Source organism: Gracilinanus agilis, chromosome 2 (genome assembly GCF_016433145.1).
Source record: "Gracilinanus agilis isolate LMUSP501 chromosome 2, AgileGrace, whole genome shotgun sequence".
NCBI lineage: Eukaryota > Metazoa > Chordata > Mammalia > Didelphimorphia > Didelphidae > Gracilinanus > Gracilinanus agilis.
The window spans coordinates 469000451-469018597 of record NC_058131.1 but is presented as its reverse complement, the minus strand read 5'-3'; positions in this window follow the sequence as shown (position 1 = coordinate 469018597).

Here is an 18147-nt window from a genome sequence, read left to right as displayed (position 1 = left end):
TGAATTCAAGTGTAGAATTTTATATTTGTCTCTATTAAATTTCATTTGACCCATTGTCATACAATATCAGAATCAAAATCTTTTGGAGTCCTGACTGGTCCCATATATTAGCTTACCCCTTAAGACATTGTGCTATCTTTATTTTGCTAAACAAGCTTTTTATTTTGTGCTTTTTGTTTTGCTAAACAAGCCTTTATACAAATGATTTATGGTGAGGAAACATAAAATAAACCGAGTCCAAGGAGAGATAGATCCCTGAAGTGCTCCAGTGGAAGATGAAATTCATCTGATTACTTTGACTTTTGCCATCCAAATTAGCCCCCAAACTTAATTATCCATGCAACTATCTTTTAGCTTCCATCTCTCCTTTGATAAGAATTATATGAGACTGTTTTGCTAAAATTTAGATAGACTAAATTCCTCCAGATTTCCCGTAAACCAGTCAAAAATGGAAATGAGTTTACATTGGCAGTATGTTTTTAATGAAGTCCTTTCTAATACCTGCACCATTTCCAGATGCTCATAAACCATCCCTTTAATAATGATAAGGTCACTAGCCTTATAGACTTCTCTCTTGAGGTAACAGGTGGTGGAGGATCAAGACATTTGCCTATCTGTGATCCTGTAGCTCCTTTCTCAGTGTCCATCTTTGACTACTAACAGTGAGTCAGCAATTGTTTCTGCCTGGTCTTTTACTACCACTATGTAGGGTTTATCCAAATGTTTATCCAAATGTAACTTGAATTCAAACTAAGAAAGTTAGAAGCTCTTACTACTTTCTTAGATTTGAACTCTAATACATTTTTTTAGTCCTTTCCAGACTAAGATCATTCTTGGCAGAGAAAACAAGCAAAATAATGTTGAATTGTGTCTTCTCTCCATTGCCTTTTACCATAATTGAGCAGCACTTACAACTCTTTTTTGCCTTTCTTGCCTTCAAGGTAACTTTTAGAAAACCCTTTTTGTTTTTCTTAGCATATTTCTCAAGTCTAACTGTTCTGAGTTTGAATGTTCCTAACACTATTTTTATTCACGTTTCATCATCTTTCTTTCCATTTTGTATGTCTTTAAAAAAGTTGAAGTCACAGACTTCCCCATACATCCTTTTAGTTTATTTTTTTTTCCCATTTCCTCCTCATTGGGCTTGTTTCCATCTTTCAGAATTCTAGTTGATGTTCCCCATCCCTTTTGTGCTAACTCTCCCCCACCCCAGAACTTTGCTCTTATTGATTCTCTTTCTGAAGTATTTGAAATCCACTTTCCTCAAATTGAAAGTGTATAACAGACTTAACTTCCTTCCATCACAAATTTTAAGTAACAATAGTCACTTCCCACCATAGATTCCATTCTTTCCCCAGGCCTTGTGTGTTGCTCAGGCTCAATTAAATTTGGCAAGCATTTAAAACCTACTTAGTGGGCCAGGAATGTGCCATTCTACTGGAGAATCAATCTCTTTCCCTCTCCCTCTCCTCTCTCTCTCTGTCTGTCTGTCTCTGTCTCTGTCTCTCACTCTTTCCCCAATTTTATTATAAATTACCCTCTAGCTTCCAGACAAATAAGGCACTCTGTCTCTGTTTTGGGCATTTCTCTAGCTTTCTTCATCCCTGGAACTCTCTCCTCAACTTTGCCTACTGATTTCCCTGGCTTCTTTTAAGTCCCAGCTAAAATTATATCTTCTAGGAAACTGATTTTTCACTTGTTTATGTGGATATTGGATGTGGGGTTTTGATTTTTAAAAGATTATTACAAAAATGAATAATATAGAAATATGTATAACCCAGTGGAATTGTTTGTCAGCTCTGGGAAGGGATAGGGAAAAAGGAGAGGGAAAGAACATGAATCATGTAACCATGGAAAAATAGTTAAATAAAAATTAAAAATTAAATAAAATTATACCTTCTACAAGAATCCTTTCCCAACTCCCTCTTAATATTAGTGCTTTCCAGTAATTATTTCTCATGTTTTCTATATGTGACTTGTTTGTATATATTTGAACTTTGTCTCCCCCATTAGATTGAAAGCTCCATGAGGGCAAGAACTATCTTTTTGCCTCCTTTTGTATCCCTAGCACTCAGCACAGTGCCTGGCACTTTGTAGGCATTTAATAAATGTTTGTTGATTTATTGAAGTATCAAAATATAAAGCAATCTAATTTGATAGGTCTTTCTTTTGAGGATGTTATCTTATAGATGACATAAGATATTAGGACACAAAATGCAATCCATTTTTCAGTCAATCATACAACAAGAATTAACTAAGGGTACTACACTATGTGCCAAGCACTATGCTAGCTTCTCAGGATGCAAAGCCCAAAACAAAGTAGTCCCTGTTCTCAAGAAACTTACATTCTTTAATTATCTGATGGACTCTTATTTAATGAACTCTGTTAGTAATGAACTTTTTACTCACGTTTTTTCACAATTTTATTGACCATCTGTTTCTTCTTTCCACCTTTCTTTCTAAAAATATATTCATTAAAAATAATTAATTTGAAAATATTTTGGCATTTTTCAGTTATCTTGAATTTTGCAAAAATGAAAGATTTCATTTCCTGGCAATGCTGGCTAAGAATTTCCATTGAAGAAATGAATATTAATTTTTCAATTGTATTTAAGGTTCTAATCAGGAATTTATGACAGGTTATTATATAATGAACATTTCAGAGCTTTTTGTCAGAGGCTTGAGTTAGATTGGAGATATAAAGTGAAAAGAGTAGTGTGCCCTAGGCAAGATTTGAAAACCATATTTACTGTAGGCTCTGAAAAATCTGAAGCCTCTCTGTATTATGTCAATGGACATGTCACAAAATAAAGACCTTTGTGCCATGAAGAATGAAAAATATAGACCTTTATAACAATGAAAAAAATGATGTGTCCATTATGCCTCCATAACACTTGGCCCTCTTTATCGCCTTCATCACCACCCCTAGATAGTTGCCTTTCTTGCTTATTTACTTATTTTTACTCAGAGGCCTATGTATAAATAACAGAATTAAACTTTGAGAACATTACTTACTTGAGGTTAGTTTTTGATTCCTTATAATCAATTATGTAAGTCAAATTCGCAATGTGTTTTTGGAGCCATAGACAAATAATTTCCAGTTTGATATCTCTTTGACAGAGCTTTCCTACTAGCCTCATCATGTCATTCAGCGTATACTGATTTTCGTCATCAAACATCTATAATAATAACAGTAATAATAAAAATAATTTTATTTTACCACCTTCCCCTTAGAGCTGATCTCCCCTTTCCTAATCGAAGAAATAATTTGTGATAAAAAAAAACCATAGACTTCTCAAATATATAAAGACCACTTAAAAGTTTATATAAAATGTTACCACTTTTATCTCTTAACAATCTATACAAACTTACAGGAAAAATTATTTAAGTAGAAAAAAGTTCCAGGTATGTTAAGAGCACTTTTTATGTTGACTTTGCTGATGATGGAAAGAACTTTGTCACAGTTCTACACTCTTTGTTTCTTTATATAATGCAAAAATATAATAGATCTTAGAATAGTGAGAACATGAGTATTTGATGTTCACATGGAAAACTGTTCTCTACTTAAAACAAGTCAAAAGAGATCAAGGCAATACATAATATCAAAAGTGACATAAAATGTGACATTTTTTCAAGAAGAAATTTTTTAATCCATTATGGCTCTTCCTAGCCTAATTAAAGCTACATTATCATCCTCCCTAAAAACAACTAAGAATGACTTCCAAAATAATTAGAAATTGAACCAAAACTTCTTATTAATCATTTGATGTACATGGTTGATATGCAGAGGCAGATTCAAGACAGCAGAGCAAGAAGAATTTTTGCCCGGCTCGCCTAGCACACTTCCTTCACATCAATCTAGAAAATGCACCAGAATGAATTCTAAAGGGGATAACTAAGTCACAATGAGTCCTTTCGCTAGCCTGGGATAGCCTAGGAAGAAAGTCATGGAGGTCTGCAGATACTGAGGAAAGGGCTAGCCTTGAATAGGCTGGAGATAATGGAAAGCAGCTTTCAGGCACCAGGGATAGAAGGATGGAGGATGAGACAGAGCATCATGGCAGAATGGGCTCCTAGGACACCCTCACATTAGAGATGGTTGCAGGAATAAGTGCCTTCTCTGTTGCCTGACTCAAAAGGTCTGGGTCCTAGAACCAAGGAATTGAGGATTTCATAGAGAGTGAGTATGGGTTCTGAATACTGATCAAAGAACAAATTGGGTAAATATAATCTGAGCCCAGGAGCAGAGTGGTTCTCATTTCCAGCTTGAGTTTCTCCTCCAGAAAATAATTTTGCACTGACAAAATCCAAAATGCCAGTAAAATATTGATATTGATGCTTTAAATCTATTCCCTTTGCTCTTCTCAATTTACTCATAGCATTCAAGTAAGTCATCTATACTTTAATACATTACCACACGCATAAGGGAGAAAACCTTAAAACAATATTATCTACACCAATAACAGTTTTAAAAACGGAGGACACTGTGCAATTGCCAAAGGATAGAGCGAGGCATAAACAGCACGACTGGCTTCCTCTCCATATTTATCTCCCTTAAGAAATGAGTAAAGTTAGAGAATAAACAGAAAAGTGGATTTCAGTCCCCTTGGAAAAGGACAGGAGGAAATTTCCAAGGCAGGTTCAACTATATTTGTTTTCATATATAATTGCTTAACTAGAATTCTGTTCCTAGCTTCCTAGGGCTTGACTTTTGCCATTGTTCCATTTCTTACAGTTCTTTGTGACCCCATTTGGAGTTTTCTCTGCAAAGATACTGAAGTGGTTTGCTCATTTTACAGATGAGGAAACTAAGGCAAAAGGGGTTAAATGACTTATCCCAGGTTACATACAAACATAGTTTGAGACTGGATTTGAACTCAAGAAAATGACTTGATTTTAGACTTTAGACCTAGCACTCTATCCACTGCACCACTTAGCTGCTGGATGGTCCTCAAATCAAGCCATCAGGGCAGAATATAGCCAATAGATTCCAGCTGGAATGCTGTTCTATTTTCAGTCTGTTCCGTTCTTGATCATCTGTGAGAGGGAGACTGTTATCCTCTGTGTTGCACTTGCTTAATTTCTACGTCCTCACAAATACCTTTCTTCTAACTCAGGTTTGAAGGACTTCTTGTTAATATACCTTCAAGTGAACTCTGAAATCAATTTGGATTTTAGAGAATACTGGAAAGGGGATCAGTAGGTGGCCTCACTCTACCTCCCCCTTTCTATGTCTAAACCTTTTTTTCATAGAGCTCTGAAAAATGGGCTCCATAATTTTGTAGAGTATGCAAGTTTCCTCCAGACAATTGTTTTAGGGAACATTACATATCTAGCTTCATTTTCTATCTCCCTTCTTATTGTACCCTCCCGTTTTGAAGCTTAATTCCACAAAATAAATTGATTTACCATAAAGAGATAGGGAACTAAGGCTTATTCAATAATGTTTCAGGGCTGTTTCTCCACTTTCACTTCTATTTCTTTAAGTTCTACTTCCATCTTTATCTCCTTTGAACTATCTAAATGATCCTTATGTTGAGATTTCTTTTTTTTTTAATTCTCATAGATGTTTTTCTAGGTTTTTAAAATAGCTGTAGATGAAGTATATATGAAATAATAACTTATTACATTACTTGTGCTTTCCTTCCTAATTGTATTGATTTACACTGTTCTTTAGTATTTGGGATGTTTGCAAATCAGATATCTTCTTTTCTTTGTAGAATTGCTTTAGATGCTTCTTTTATTGAATGTCCATTTTAAAAAATGGATTATCATGTTCACTATGCCATATGGGGTTTCATCTTGAATTCCTTTACTTTTCAGAATATATTATTCCATTTACTTTGCAAGTGATCAAGAGACCTTCCGATGCGGAGGAAACATAAATCACAATATATGATAATACAATGAAGAAACAACACAACAATAACAATGGGAGTTTTTCTCTTGATAACTTGCAGAATCTATTTATCATTGGAACTGTTGAATCTTGGAGTTTGAAGCAAGTGTTGTTCCTGGAGGCAATCTGCGGATCCTTTGGATTGGTGCTTTGAATTTGAGAATTTAAGAATAGAGCTGAGATTCTGAAGGGCACAGGAAAATGGGTTAGTAGATGATTGATTGACTTGGAGTGGGCCCTGGGTCATCACCAACCTTCTAGTCATTAACTTTACAACTTTGGGATCATCCTTAGCTCATCCTCATTGCCAAGTCTTTTTATTCTACATCCATACTATCCCTCATATGCAACTGCTTCTCTCCATTCTTATAGTGAGAGGGAAGGGAGGATTGGAACAAAGATGCTGTGGATAAATCACTAAATTTTGAGTTATAAAAGCATGACTTTGCTGCTAACTACTATTATTTTAGCCAGATTTCTTAACCTCTATTCTTGGGTTTCATTTGCATTACCAGTAAAATGAGGCCAATGGATTTCAAAAATATGAGGGAAAGGTGGGTCTTTGTTTCCCCATTCAATTCCCATAGTTCCACTGTTGCCTCCTTCTCTATTTTGCTTGCACTGGGAGGATACTGACAGTGGCAATAGTACTATGATTCCTAGTGATGGTGTGCTATATGTTATACAATGAAACTTGCTACAGATTCATAGAAACCGAAGCAGTGTTAGCAATGGTGGCTACTGTGAGATGTGGATACCTGGTGGAGAATAAATGGGGTGTAGAATGACAAAGGAATTCTGGATCAAAGTGGGTATTGATAACTAAATGGTCAGTTCAAAGGCCCTATGCTCTTTAGAGTCTAGGCAAAGACTAATCCATAGCTAATGAGGATACATCATGCCTAGAATGTAGTTCAAAAGTAGAATATATATATTTCATTTGAATACTTATTGAGCTTTTGGGAACACTGATTCTTGAGAAATGTAACTGTGATTCTAATATTTATTTATGTGTGACTTTCTGAAGCTACTTGGCGCTTATAGTGGGTTTAGATATAATATTCTTAGAAGTCTCTTGAATTTTGTAAAAATGGGATATTAGAAATGAGGGCTAGGAATTTCCTACCACACTGAACGGGGAGAGGGAGGAGGCCAACTTTGGAGGTACTATTCCCAGATTAAGAGCATCTGGGTGAAAATCTAGATGAAATCAAAGTTTGGTACCACTTGGGCATTGGGTAGATATACTATGGACTTAACTGCTTAAAACGAATCTAGTATTTATTTCAGGTGTGGGTTTTGAAGTGTTGTGGCTGGGGAGACTACATTCCCCAGTGTGCCCCAGGGGTCCCTCCCCCTTGCTTCCTGGCATGAGATTGGTCTTAAATGGACCAATCTCCTGCTGGGGGAGCGGACCCCCCCCCCTTCCCCATTTCCTGGCGTGGCCTTAATGGACTAATCTCATTCTAGGGGAGACCACGCCCCCTCTACTCCCTGGCATGGGATTGGACTATATAAGGACCAATCCCGCACCTAGGAGAGAACTTGGAATCTGAGGAGAATCCCTTGGTTGAATCCCAAAGCTATTTTTTTCTTCATTGGGTCTAATTTGTCCTTGATGTTTCATTTCCCTTTTAATGAGGGGGCTATTATCAGCCACTACTACTCTGGGGATACTGTATGGCTTTCGTGGACTTTCTTAGCAAACTTTATAGTTTGTTATTTGATTGTCACTTGATCAGTGAGGGGAGCCAAGGAGAGAAACTTGTTTCTCATATCCCCAAGGACAATTCTTTCTCAGGAATCTTTAGACACTGTATTCTACCACTATTGAACTGGATTACTGTTGCTGCAGAGAGACACTAAACTGTGTGTAGCCTAGAGGAATGTCTGATTCTTTCAACCAATCAGTAGATGTTTTCTGAATGACATCATCTGCTTTCATTCAGTGATGCAAAGCCCCAATGATCTATTCAAATTCTCATATATTTTGCTTTTTCTTGGCTGACTCAATCAATAAAGACTTCTGTGATTAAACTCATTTGAGTGAAGGATTTCACCCCTACCTACACGTAAATTTAAAGGGTCATCACTAGAATTCTGACCATTCAATCAATTCAGAAAACTTTGGTGGGGGGCATTGATCTGTGCAAGGCATATTGCTAAGCACTGAAAATATAGATACAAAAATTAAAAAGTCCCTTCTTTCAAGGACCTTATGCTTTTATCTGAATTCTACCCTCAGGTGGCAGATTTTCTTGGGCATAGTAGTTCATGAAGACTATCTATTAAGCTGTAAAGAAACTATGGACTTGCATTATTGAAAGATGTATATAAAGCAACAGAATGATATTAAAGTAAATGAAGATAAAAACTCACCTTTATTTCTTCAAGAAGTTCTTCCCACTTCATTGCATATTTTTCTAAGAGAAATTTTTCAAAAAATTAAAAAAATATTGAAAGTAATAAGGTCACATTGCTAATCTTAAAAAAGTAGTTCTTCTAAAGAACTTAAATGTTTATTTAAATCTTTATAATGAATTGTCCATTACCTTCCAGCTCAACCAGTTCTGCATTGTTTTGGGCTGTTATTTCAATAAGATTTTTTCCTTCGTCTCTAAAATCATCTATTACTACTTTTAGTTCTGTAATAGCCTGGGGACAAAATATGCATTTTAAATATAGTGGAACATCCAGATTAAGGATTAATTTTTCATTACCCATTTTGATTTAACAAATATTTATTAAGCATTAGAAAATTAGATGGGGCAAATGGATATGTTGTTTTGGGAACCAGAAAGAAGAGTCTTGAAATATTATCTGACAACTGTACTAGTTGTTTGACCATGAGCATGTCATTTATTTTTTCTCAGTTTTAGTTCTCTTGTCTGTAAAATGGGGATGATAACAGCACCCACTTCCTAGGGCTGTTATAAGGATCACCCTCCTTCTCCCTCCCTCTGTCTCTCTGTCTCTCTGTCTCTGTCTTCCCTACCCCCTTACTTCCTTTCTTAGCAAGTTCCAAAGCAGAAGAGTAGTAAGGGCTAGGCAACAGGGTTAAGTGACTTGCCCACTGTCACAAAGGAAAAATTGAACTCAGTGTCTCTCATCTCCAGTCCTGATATTCTACTCATTGGGCTACCTACCTGTAATTCCCCAACCTCTTAATTTCAGGACTTTCCCTTTGTTAATTATTTCTTATTCTGAATATTGCTTGTTTCATAAACATTTATTTTCACGTTATCTTCCCCTTTAAATCATAAACTCATGGAGGGCAGAGATTGTCTTTCGCCTCTTTTTTGTATCCCCTGCCTAGCACATAGCTGGTGCTTAATACATTTTTATTGATTGATACGTAAAGTGCTTTGCATTATTAAGCATTACCAGAAGAAGTGGGGAAAAAAAGAAAAAAAATAAAGGCTCTGCTATCAAAGAAGTTTCATTTTACTGGGTTGTGGGGCATAATATATATATGAATAAGTAAATCCCAGGCATGGAGAAAACACTAAAAACTGAGGCATAAGCTTTGATTAATAATAGCTTTGATTAAATAGTATGCAGGACCTGGATACTTTGAAGTGACATAAGTGTTCAGAGTCATAACTAGCAAGTTTGGCATTCTAGGCATTTTTTAAAAAAATTTAAAACCCTTACCTTCCGTCTTGGAGTCAGTACTGTATATTGGCTCCAAGGCAGAAGAGTGGTAAGGGTAGGCAATGGGGGTCAAGTGACTTGTCCAGGGTCACACAGCTGGGAACTGTCTGAGATCAGACTTGAACCTAGGACCTCCCATTTCTAGGCTTGGCTCTCAGTTCACTGAGCTACCCAGCTGCCCCCTAGGCAATTCATTTTTGAGGGAAGGAGAGACTCTGAAACTTTGCCCCACAAATATCCAGAGAGAGAGAGAGACTTTGTAACACTGGGTCCCAGGACAGAAAGCCTGCTTGTTTTCCCGCAGCCCGTTGAACACTTGTTATCCCCCTACTTTTTTTGTCATCTTAGCCAGGTTTTATGTGAAGTGGAACCTCAGAGTAATTTTAATGTGCATTTCTCTCATTATCAGTAATTCTGAAGATCTTTTCATATTGATGCGAATAATTTGTATTCCTCCCTTTGAAAACTAAGAGCTCATAGCCTGAAATGGGTCTTAGAATGCTATCTACAGCTAGAGAAAGAACCACGGGAGTAGAAATCCAGAAGAAAACATATGATTTATCATTTTTTATATGAATATAGGATTTGGAGTTTTGGTTTTAAAAGATTATTACAAAAATGAGTAATAAGGAAATAGATTTTGAGTGATAATGCATGGATATAACCCAGTGGAATTGCTTGTCAATTTCAAGAAGGGGGAGGGAGACAAGAATCCTGTAACCATGGGAAAAAAATTTTAAAATAATTTTGCTCTTGTTCTTATCAATTTGAATCAATTCCTTATATGTCTGGGAAATGAGATCTTTATCAGAAAATTTGCCACAAAGATTTTTCCCATTTAACTATATTTCCTTTCTAATTCCCTACTAGCTGCATAAGTTTTGTTTATACAAAACTTTAAAAATATTATGTAATCAAAACTGTCCGTTTTGTCTTCTGTGATCTTCTCTAGCCCTTGTTTGGTCATAAATTATTTCCTTATCCAAGGATTTGAAAGGCCATTTCTTCCTTGCTCCTCTAATTTGTTTAATATGTCATCCTTTTAGGTCTAAGTCATTTATCCATTTGGTGTTTATCTTGTATATGGCATGACATTGTCTGCACACTGAGTCTTTGCCAGACTGCTTTCCAATTTTCCAGCAGTTTTTACTGAATAGTGAATTCTTATCCTAATAACTGGGATATTTGGGTATAGTGAACATTAGGCTACTATACATACTATTATGTTCCACTAATCAAACTGTGTTTTTCAATCAGTACCAAATCATTTTGATGATTGTTGCTTTATAGTATAGTTTGAGATCTAGAATTGCTAGGCTTCTTTCCTTCCTACTATTTTTAGTTAATCTCCCTTGAAATTCTTAAGATTTTATTCTTCCAGATGACTTTTATTATTATTTTTCCTAGCTCTACCAAATCATCCGTTGGTAGTTTGGTAATAATAAATTGTTTCTTATTATAGCGGCTTGTGTAATTAATATTTCTCTACTTAATCTGTCTTTATTTGTGTGGAGAGTGTTTTATACTAGTATTCATAGAAGTCAAGTATTTTATACATTTTGTAATTATTTTAATTGACATTTCTCTATCTTTGTTGAGTTTTGTCGATAACATGCAGAGAAATTGTGATATTTATGTGGACTTATGTCTTGCAACTTTGCTGAAGTTATTAATTTCTTTTTTTGTTTGTTTGTTTTTTGTTGTTGTTGTTGTTGTTTTTAAACCCTTAACTTCTATGTATTGACTCCTTGGTGGAAGAGTGGTAAAGGTGGGCAATGGGGGTCAAGTGACTTGCCCAGGGTCACACAGCTGGGAAGTGTCTGAGGCCAGATTTGAACCTAGGACCTCCCATCTCTAGGCCTGGCTCTCAATCCACTGAGCTACCCAGCTGCTCCCTGAAGTTATTAATTTCAACTGATGTTTTGTTGACTCCCTAGAGTTCTTGACATAAAGGGTCACAATCATCAGCAGAAAAGGTGTTTCTGTTTCCTTCTTGCCCATATTTATTCCCTAAATTTCTTTCTTTTGTCTTATTTTTATGACTAGGATTTCTTAGCATTATATCAATTAGTAGTGGTGATAGTGGACATCATTGACTTACTCCTGATCTTATTAGAAAGAACTCTAGTTTATCCTATTATATAGAATGCTAATTTTTGGTATTGTGTAAACTTTACTTTAAGAGCATCCAGGTGGCATTATGGACAGAATGCTGGGCTGGAGTCAACAAAACTCATCTTTCTGAATTTAAATCTGACCTCAGATTTAAATGTGTGACCTTAGGCAAGTCATTTAACCCTTTTTTGCCTCTGTTCCTCAACTGTAAAATGAGCTGGAGGAGGAAATGACAAACCAGTACAGTATCTTTGTGACAAAAACCCCAAATAGGGTCTCAAAGAGTTGGGCATGATGACTGAACAAGACAACAAAGATATTACTTATCATATTGATAAAAGATCATTTTGCCCATATATTTTGTAGTACTTAAAAAAGGAATCACTGTTGTATCTTGTCAATAGCTTTTTCTGTATCTTTTTATATTAATCATATGATTTTGTTGTTCTTGTTATCAATGTGGTTGATCATCCTTATTTTAAAAAAAAACTTTTTTTTTTAAAACCAATTACATACAATAACAAATTTTGCACACAGGTTTTCCTAAGTTATTTGATCAAACTTATCTCCCTTTCCCCTTCCCCTTCCCAGTGCTGGCAGGCACTTCAATCTGGGTTATATGTGTATTTTCATGGACAATATGTTTCCATATTATTTGTTTTTGTAAGTAATCTTATAAAACCCAAACCCCAAAACATAAACCCAAATAAACATTTAAAAATCACATGCTTTCATCTTCATTCTGACTCCAACAGATCTTCTAGAGCTGGACAGCATCCTTTTTCATACCCTCAAAAGGGTCCCAGATCATTGTATAGCCAATTATAGCTGTCTAGGAGTTGCTCATTCCACAATACTGCTGTTACTGTGTATGCTGTTTTCCTGGTTCTGTTTATTTCACTCTGCATTAGTTCATGAAGATCTTTCCAGCTTTTTCTGAAATCATCCTGTTCGTCATTCCTTATAGCACAATAGATTCCATCACTATCGTGTACCACAATTTGTTCAGCCATTCCCCAACTGATGGACATCCTTTTCCATTATGCTTATAATTCTCATTATTGAACCAGTCCTGAATTCCTAGCATAAATCCAACTTGGTCATACTGTACAATCTTTGTGATATATTGCTGTATTCTCCGTGCTAGTATTTTATTTAAATTTTTATATCAGTATTTATTAGGGATGTTGTCCTGTCATTTTCCTTGTTTGTATGGATTACCCAGTTTAGGTATCGAGACCACATTTGAAATTTGACAATTTATTTTCCTATTCTTGAAGCAGCTTATATAATATTGGAATAAATTGTTCTTTAAATGTTTGAAACAATTGGCTCATAATTATATCTGGTTTGTTTTTTCCCCCTTTGGAATCTTATAGTTTCAACTGCTTTTTCTGAGACTGGGTCATTTAAGTTTTCTTTCTTATTCTATTCATCTGGACATTTCATATTTTTGTAAATTTCACTCGTTTCAATTAAATTGTCAGTTTTAATGACACATGGTTGGCCAAGATATTTTCTAATAATTTTATTTCTTTTACATTTGTTTTGAATTCCCTTTTTTCATTTTGAAATTGGATTTTTTCTCTTTCTATAGATCAAATTAGATAATGACATATTTTTAAAATCTCTTTTTTATTTATTAACTCAAAGGGTTCTTACTTAACATTTTGATTATTTCTGATTTTTAGGATTTGGATATGTTAAAGAAGGGATAAGACTTCCACTCATGTTGGAGGAGAGCTGAGAGTACTACTGTATTCTTCCCTGGTTAAACCATATTTGGAGAATGGAGTTTTGTTCTAGGTACCACATATTAGGAAGACTATTAATAAACTGTAATTTATCCAGATGTAGATTTAAGAATTTTAAAAAGTTGAGATTTCAAAATTTGTTGATTTTCTCGGTTTTTTTAGCTGCATGCCCAATTCATTGACCTACTCTTTTTCTCTTTTATTGATGAAAATACTTAGAGATATACAATTTTCTCTAAGGACTCTTTTGACTCTGTCTCAAACATCTTGGCACATATATAATTGTTGTCATTTTCTTTAATGGAATTAGCTTAATTTTCTATCATTTATTTTTTGTGGTTGCCTTGTGAATAATACATCATTTTTTATTTTTAAAGATTTTCCCAAAGTTGATTCATTTTCTCTCCCTCCCTTCTTCCCTCCCCCCTCCAGGAGCTGACAAGCAATTCTACTGGGTTTTTCATGTGTTATCACTTGATACCTATTTCCATATTATTCATTTTTCTAATAGTCTTTTAAAACCAAAACCCCAAATCATATGCCCATATAAACAAGTGATAAATCATATGTTTTTATTCTGTGCTATGGTTTGTTCTCTGAGCTATCTATTCATCAGTCTCCAATTAATTTTAATCTTTTAGGAGCTCTTTATTTAATATATTTTTTAAATCACACTATGGTCTGTAAAAATTTAATTTTCTTTGCATTTGTGAGATTTCATAATCTAAAGCATGGTTTATTTTCAGAAAGGTGATATGCACAGCTAATTAATATGTATACTCCTTTTTATTCCTATTCAGTAACTGCCAAAAGTCCATTATGCCTAACTTTATTCCTTCATGGGGATCAGAATGACTGCATTGAGAACCTGTTTTCTTTGTGGGTGTCCAGTTTCAGATCTCTAAACAAAATGTAGATGAAGCTTAGAGAGTTACCATCAGCACAAAACTGAATTTCATCTGCCTTTGAACAGAGCCAAGAATCTTATATCTCTCTAAGCTTCATCTACATTTTGTTTTTGATGGAGGTAAACACTGCCTTCTTAGGAATGGACAAACTCTCCTGCTGGTAAACCCTGTGGAATTCTTGTTTTTCATTTGGTAGATTCTAAATTTCCCATCATTTTCATCAAACCAGTCTTATTTTTAATTCTGGTTCCAGGTCTTCATGGTGGTCTTCAGGTAGATGGGGTTTGGACTGGGATAGCTAGATATGATACCAGACAATTATGTATTGTGCACCTTGAAAAAATGTATTAAAAACTGAAGAATATTAAAAGATTTTTTTTCTTCTCATTTTTGCTATTACAATTTGTTTTGGCAAAGCTAGTTGTATATTGTTGGGGAGTTACCCCTGTCCCTCTCTCTCTTTCTCTCTGTCTCTTTTTATCTTTAAATGCTTACTTTCCATCTTAGAATCAGTACTGTGTATTGCCTCCAAGGCTGTGAGTGGTAAGGGCTAAGCAATGAGGGTTAAGTGACCTGCACAACTATTAAGTGTCTGAGGCTGGATTCGAACTCATGAAGACGAGTCTCCTGTTTCGGGGCCCATCACTCTATGCACTGCCACCTAGATGCCCTATATTCTATTAGATGTCAATATAAGCCTAATTTCTATTAGACTGCTTTCTAGTTTTCCCAAAAATCCTTATCAAAAAAGGAATTCTTTCCTAGGTAATTTATGTTTCCTGGGTTTAGTGAATACTGGGTAATTCATTCCATTTCATGAGAGAGAGAGAAGGGAAAGCAATTACTATATGCCAGACACTGTGTTAAGGGCTCTACAAATATTTGATCTACAAATTTGAAGATCTCATTTGATGCTCATAACAATGTGCTATTCACTTTGTCACCAACAGACCAAGATATTAAAAACTACCAACTTATGCCTATTCTCTTTGAAAAAAAACATTTAGCATGTTCTATTATATTTAGAATTTTTGTTGTTGTTCAGTTTTTTCAGTAGTGTCCAATTCTTTTCTTGGCAAAGATATTGGAGTAGTTTGCCATTTCCTTCTCCTGTCTTTTCACACATGAGGAAATTGAGGCAGACAGATGTTAAGTGACTTGCCCAGAGTCACACAGCTAATAAATGTGTCTGAATGATTAAGTGTCTGAAACTGGATTTGAACTTGTCTTCTTTATCCCAGGCCAAGCTCTTTGTCTTCTGTGCTGCTTCAATAACTTAAGATGATAAGTGGTGAACAAAGCCTCAAAGGATCTGGTGGATAGTAACCCAAAGGGGCCAGTTTTTTAAAACCCTCTTCTAAGACATGCAGAAGTATTGTGTATGTAAGCTTCAACGTTAATATACAATATCTCCAAAATATTATATTTAACAAGATTTATTAATGATAACTAACACAAAAAGCAAGAGTAAAAAGTCCGCTTTCCCAGCAGTGCACACAGAAAAAAAGAGCGAGGGGGAGGAGTTACAGAATTATATAAACAATAATGTAAAGACGCACATAACTGAAAAGGGAAAAGGAATTTTGGGATGAGGAAAGAATTCTGGGAGATAGAGTCCAAGGGTTCAAGATTTTTTAACTAATGCATCTAAAACTCTTATTTCAATTCAGTGCCTTCCTTCTCTATTCCCACTGCTTAAGTGACCTACCTTATACTTACTTTTCTTAATCTGTAGTTTTCCAGAAGTAAAAGTTTATATTTTTGCTCTATTTCATAAACTTGTCTTTCTGACACTTTTAAAGCGGAGTAACGAGTGTCAAAATTTTGATATTCCTCTTGTCGGCCTTTCTTCAATAAGGATTTCAGACGTCCCTGTTTGTAAATAGGCCCACAATTACTTTTTCTTAAAATATAAAAGGAGGTATAGGCATATATAAGAATCAGTGAAAAGTATGCAAAAGCAGAGAAACTCTGACTTACCAAATGAAAATTTGATTTGTAAGTACAAAGAAAGAAAAAAAAATGTATGAGATTCCTCAGGTTGAGTCCCAAAAAGTTGAGTTTTACTTGAAGGAAAAATGTATAAATTGCTATATTTTTTTTGATTGGTAACTAACCAGCCAGGTGATGCAGAAGATAGAGTCCCCAGAATAGAATTGGAGGACCTGAGTTCAAATCTGACCTTAGACATTTACTAGCTGTGTGACCTTAGGCAAGACACTTAATCCTGTTTGCCTCAGTTTTCTCATTTGTAAAATAAGCTAGAGAAGGAAATGGAAAACTACTCCAGTATCTTTGCCAAGGAACCCCAAATGTGGTCACAGGAAGTCAGCTACAACCCCCAAATGACTGAACAATAACAAAAGGTACCAAATGGATGGAAAGCTGCCCTAGGAGTCAGACAGCTCTGTATTAGAGCCCTTTCTCTGGCACATGTTCATTTTCTGCATTTCACTCAACCTATCAACTCAAGCATACAAAGGAATGCTCTAAAATAATCAGTTGCAAAGCTAGAGGGAGTTTCTTTATTGGGAGGTCCCTATGACAATACAATTATTGCCCTGATCCAAAAAAAACACTTTTTAAAGTCATAATAATATTCTAACAGTCATTGTGGACATGAATATATCCATCAAAAACACTGATTTTATTTCGTAGTTTTCTAAGACTTCCTTTTAAGTCAACTCCATCCATACACCTCTTGGTAAAATTGCAGATCATTATTTATAATCTTGAGAGAAGAGGAAAACATTTCTCTCCCCATATTATGCCTTGCTTTTCTCATTGTGGCTTTTTCCAATGGAAAGAGAGAAGATTCAAAATATTTAAGATTTTCCCAAAGCTGCAGGACCACAAATTTAGAAGCCTTTGAGTCCAAATCTCTGATTTTCCTGATGAAGATCCTGAACTGAGATGGTGACTTGCCTGATATCACATAACTAATTGGTGTCTGAGGCTACATTTGAACTGAGGTCACTCTTACTCTAAGCCCAAGGCTCAATCCATTGGTACATGAAGCTGCCTAAGTCCATGGGTAGGTGGTTGAAATTTCATGATTCCCCATTCAGTCCCATTTCTTTTACACCAAGCCACCCATAGGGTGACATACAGCTGTTTGGGCTCTTGAGCCAACTGGCAAGCAACAGGCAGTTAATAACTTATATTTGGCCTCAAAATGTTGGAGGCGAATGGGACATAAAGAAGTCATATAGGATAACCAACCTATTCCCACTCTCCTGAAAATGATATTTCATAATATATCATCATTTTATAAAAATAGTACAGTACCATCCTACTTATTTGGAGGCCAGATTGTAGCAACCCACAAATCTTTTTTTTTTTAAACCCTTGTACTTCGGTGTATTGTCTCATAGGTGGAAGATTGGTAAGGGTGGGCAATGGGGGTCAAGTGACTTGCCCAGGGTCACACAGCTGGGAAGTGGCTGAGGCCGGGTTTGAACCTAGGACCTCCTGTCTCTAGGCCTGACTCTCACTCCACTAAGCTACCCAGCTGCCCCAGAAAAATTTATTTTTGTGTAATATTTTATTCCCTGACAATGCCAGAAAGAAAGAGATGCTACAGTACTATATTTATACTACCAATATTTCTATAAAAATAGGAAAAGAGTCAATTATAAAAAATTACCTTGTCAGTTTCAAATATGACTGTTTCCTTTTTCATTATGGAGATGCCACGTTTCAATGAGAATTGTTCTTGAGTCTGTTCTATTAAAAAAAAAAACAAACAAACCCACAAACACAGTTATTTATGTATGTCATACACTTAGGGGTATCAATTTCATATCTGTAAGTCTGA